Below are 3,857 nucleotides of genomic sequence, written 5' to 3'. Positions count from 1 at the left end.
TGGCCAGAGAGGCTGTGGGCTCTCCTGCCTGGGGCTGTGCCAGAGCTGTGTGCACACAATGCTGTGCCCTGGGCTCTGGGATGTGCTCAATCCAGCCCGAGCCATCCTGGGATTTTGTTTGTTCCTATTCTTTTCCTACAAAACACCAAGGATTCGTAGCCCTGCAAGTATCCCATAGAATGAATTTTCTATGCCCTTTAACAACATCTCTACACCCTGTATTTCTTGAGCTCTTTGGTTTAGCATTGCTTTAAACTGTTCATTAATGTGTTCATCAGGCTTGTGTCTGTGGTTTTGTGCTGACCTAAATTTTCATGAAAAGCGCTGATTTTTATGCTTGAGAGAGAGAACATCACAATCCTGGAATCATCTATTATTTGCAGTATGAAGTTACTAACACTGGATTAGCATCACCCTTGACACATGCACGCAAATCCAGCTTCCAGTTCTATCACACTCCTCTTGGCTCCTTTGTGCTGAACTTTTCCCCCAGAATTTCCACTAAAAGCTGAATTCTCATCCCCTTTCCTTGTAGTTTAGCTTATCTTGGTTTTGATTATATAGTACCTGCAATCTCCAATGTCGTGACCGATCCCAGCCCCATCAGGACATCCTAAGGAAGATAAATTTATCAAATTAATAGTTCTAGAGCAGGTTTTGTCAGCTACCAAAGCCTTTCAGAACATTGCTGGAAGTCAGGGAAAGAAGACCTTCCATAGTTTTAATCTGCACCGTGTTTTTTAGGAGGATACTGCACTTTGCAAGTAAGTCAGCAGCTTTTGGGTTGCCCTTCATTTGTGCCCAGCTTTATGGCTTTGTGGTTATCAGCAGAATTTCTAACCCTTATTGCTAATAAGAAATAATAGATGCTTGGAAAAAATTCTCCCCCACTCCAAAAAAAAAAACCCCAAATCATGTATAGTTTAGGCCATGATATTCAGGTTTCTTTTTAGCTGAGAATATTTGGTGGCAGATGTCTGTACCATGAAAAGATGACAGATAAAATGTGTGTTGTCCCAACGAGTCAAAGAAATCACTCACCTAATAACAGTAATTACACTGTGCAACTGTGATGTTCTGCATGCTTAAGACCATAGAAATATTAGCTAATTAATCCTTTCAATACTGCTATGCAGTTGCTCTAGCTGGTACTATTATATTCTTACTGTAAGAGAAGAAAAAAAACCAGAAAAGTTTGACTGATGTGCTTTGCAGCAGTGAACAACCTCAAATTTCAGGAATTTATTCCACTGCAGTGCCTTGAAGGCAGGAGGAGGATGAAGGCCCACCTTAGCAGGCAGTTCAGATTGCTGGCTGCTCTTGCCCTTAATTTTATTCTGTTTCAGAACTGCATTATCTGCCAAAGCAGCTGTTAAAACGATGGTAGACAGAACAGTTCTAGGGGCACAAGAGCTGCACAAGCAGCTCCTGACAAACACAAATTCACCCCTCAGCAGTGCTGGGAGCCTGTAATGCAGAGGGGAATTATCACAGGTTACCTTTGGTCTGCCAGCTGCTGAGGGGAGAAAAGCAGCTGCTGGTAAGTGCCAGCTGTGAAGATCTAGATTTAATTTATAGACTGAAAGAACAAGCTGACACAGCATTTTCTGTGAAAGAGGCAAGCTGTGGTTCTTGTGAGAAGTGGATTGGACACAAAAGTCTATGGCAGCTCCACTCCAGGTATTTCTGGTCAGTGGCCGCAACAAATTAGGTTTTTTCAGCACTTCAGGTAGTAGATATTTCACGCTCATCTCCTGTTTAAAACCCTGTAAAAAGTATGAACTTATTGCAGCAGACCTCTTGCTGGGGATAGAAGCGAGTCAAAACACAGACTCTCATTTAACAATGTGGAAAGTCTTGGTTTGTTTTTCTTTACAGCTTAACCATTCTGACTCTGACTACAGCAAGCTCCTACTGTAAGGTCCAGCTGCAGACTCTGCCTGCTGGTTATTTCCTGCTGGACTATGACTGCAAGTATTAGTTTGCAGACTCTGACCACAGGCTTTCACCTTGCTTGACTATGATCACAGGCTCCAACTCCCTCAGGCCCTGACCAACCTTGTAGCAGATCTTTTATAGCAGCAACTCTCTTCCTTGTTTTGTTCTTTGTGTCTCTCTGAATTGTTCCATCTTCCTCAGGACTCAACCACCTCCTCAAAGTTCTCCCTGACTAGCCAACCCACCCCTTTTATCATACTTTTCCTTATTAGTCACAGCTGTGACACATTAAGGGCAAGACTGTTCCTCTTCTTTGTTAATTAGTACAGCTGTGATTTATCAGGGGTGAGGTCACCTGTAGTCCCTTCTTCTACACCTACATGAGCTAATCATAAATTAAATTAAAACTATGGATTAATGTTGTTGCTGTTGCACCTTGATAAATCTGGTGATGAAACTTGTATGGAGGTTTCAGTCTTTAGAACTAGGTTGTATTTCAATTCTTCGACCTACAGTGGCTTCAAGAAGTTTCAGCTGTCTGTGAACCCCAAAATACAAGTCAGGATGTGTTGCCTTCATGCCATGACCTGTATTTTTGTGAGCAGTTGTGCTGACCCTGCTCAGCACTCTAATGCACCTCAAAGGCTCCTGGGCAGAAAACGGATTTCCTCTCACCTAGACTGCTCTGCCCTTCCAGTTCAGAGGTCTTGTAAAGCCACCTGTGTGTTCCTGTGGTGCCACATTGAGGGGAATGAGGAAAAGCACATCTGAAAGCCTGTGGAACTTGCTGTGGAACGGTGGAACTGTGGAAAGCTTGTTGGAAAAACTTCCTCTGTCCCTGAAAAACAAAGCTTTTCTCTGTACCCATCTGTAGGGCCTGCTGAGGGCTCCAAAGTTATGAATGCTCCAATTGATGTTCTTGGATCTCTTTTAAAGTTGCAAATAAAGATGCAAATCACTGGCATCTTTCAGAGTCTAATTTTTGCTCCTTGGCAGCCAGCTCAGAACAGGCTGGTGTTGGGCAGTGCTGTTATGCCTCCCTTCCTACTCTCAGAAAATACTCAGTGGATGGTGTGAAAGGGAAGAGCCTAGAAGAACACAGATATTGGAGATTGTCAGGTTTTAAAACCTCATCTGATCCCTCCCTGCTGTGCTGAATCAAGGACAAAGTTGTTGGTCATGGCACAGACAACGTTTTTAGTCTTACTGCAGGCTTAAATGCTTTTTTTTTTCATATTTCCCTTCTCATTTGTCAGCATCTCTGCAGTGGTTTTTGACCCCATAATGTATTTCTGATCAGCTCTGACACAGGAGTAGAGCTCCCACAGCTTGTTTATTTAGTTTTGAAGGAAAACTGCATCAGGCTATAGAAAATAAACTGAAATTATCTTCAGTGATAGAGAAACTATGCTGTGGATTCCACGGTTCCTGGCTGTATTTCTTTCTTCTGACCACTTGAAATCAGCCACACTTTATGCCACCTATAACAAGGGGTAATTTCTGGATATCAGAAGGAGCTGAGAGTACTGGTTACACTGAGGGAATTGAGGAGTGGAGAGGTTAGTCAAGTGTATTGGATGAATTCATGGGCATTGTGAGGGAAGCTGGTGATATTGCAGGGGACAGCTGGAGCAGGTCCCTAAAGTCTGGTATCCTAATTTTCCATTGCTTGGAAAACATTCACTTGTATTTTTAGTTGAAGAGTGTGAAGGGAAATTGATTCTTGTCTGACCTGTCTCATGCTCACGAATGCCAGTGGATATAGCTTAATAATAGCACAAGGGCGAGCCTTTTAATATTCTTTTCCTTCTGTGTGCTCTAAACTGGCTGGTTCTGCTTTAATGGGATGCTTTTGGATGCTGTTAAGTACTGTTGAATGGCTTTGTATTGGTATTAATCCCCCCCCCCCCCCCCCTCCT

General features: G+C 43.0%; 1 long non-coding RNA gene across 2 annotated transcripts in view; it reads right to left on the bottom strand.

Annotated features, from left to right (window-relative positions):
• Nucleotides 1–2,141, bottom strand: part of LOC117244642 — a 6,312-nt gene extending 4,171 nt beyond the window's left edge. For both annotated transcript variants that reach the window (XR_004498110.1, XR_004498109.1), the window contains exons 1-2: nt 2,059–2,141; nt 568–613 (exon numbers count right to left, since the gene is read on the bottom strand). This is a non-coding gene — a long non-coding RNA (uncharacterized LOC117244642). The remainder of the gene's footprint in view (nt 1–567; nt 614–2,058) is intronic.
• Between the last annotated feature and the right edge of the window lie 1,716 nt (nt 2,142–3,857).

The sequence above is a fragment of the Parus major genome, chromosome 6, assembly GCF_001522545.3.
Source record: "Parus major isolate Abel chromosome 6, Parus_major1.1, whole genome shotgun sequence".
In the NCBI taxonomy this organism is placed as follows: Eukaryota; Metazoa; Chordata; class Aves; order Passeriformes; family Paridae; genus Parus; species Parus major.
Note: the sequence above shows the minus strand (reverse complement) of the source record. Positions and strands in the feature narration are given on the sequence as shown.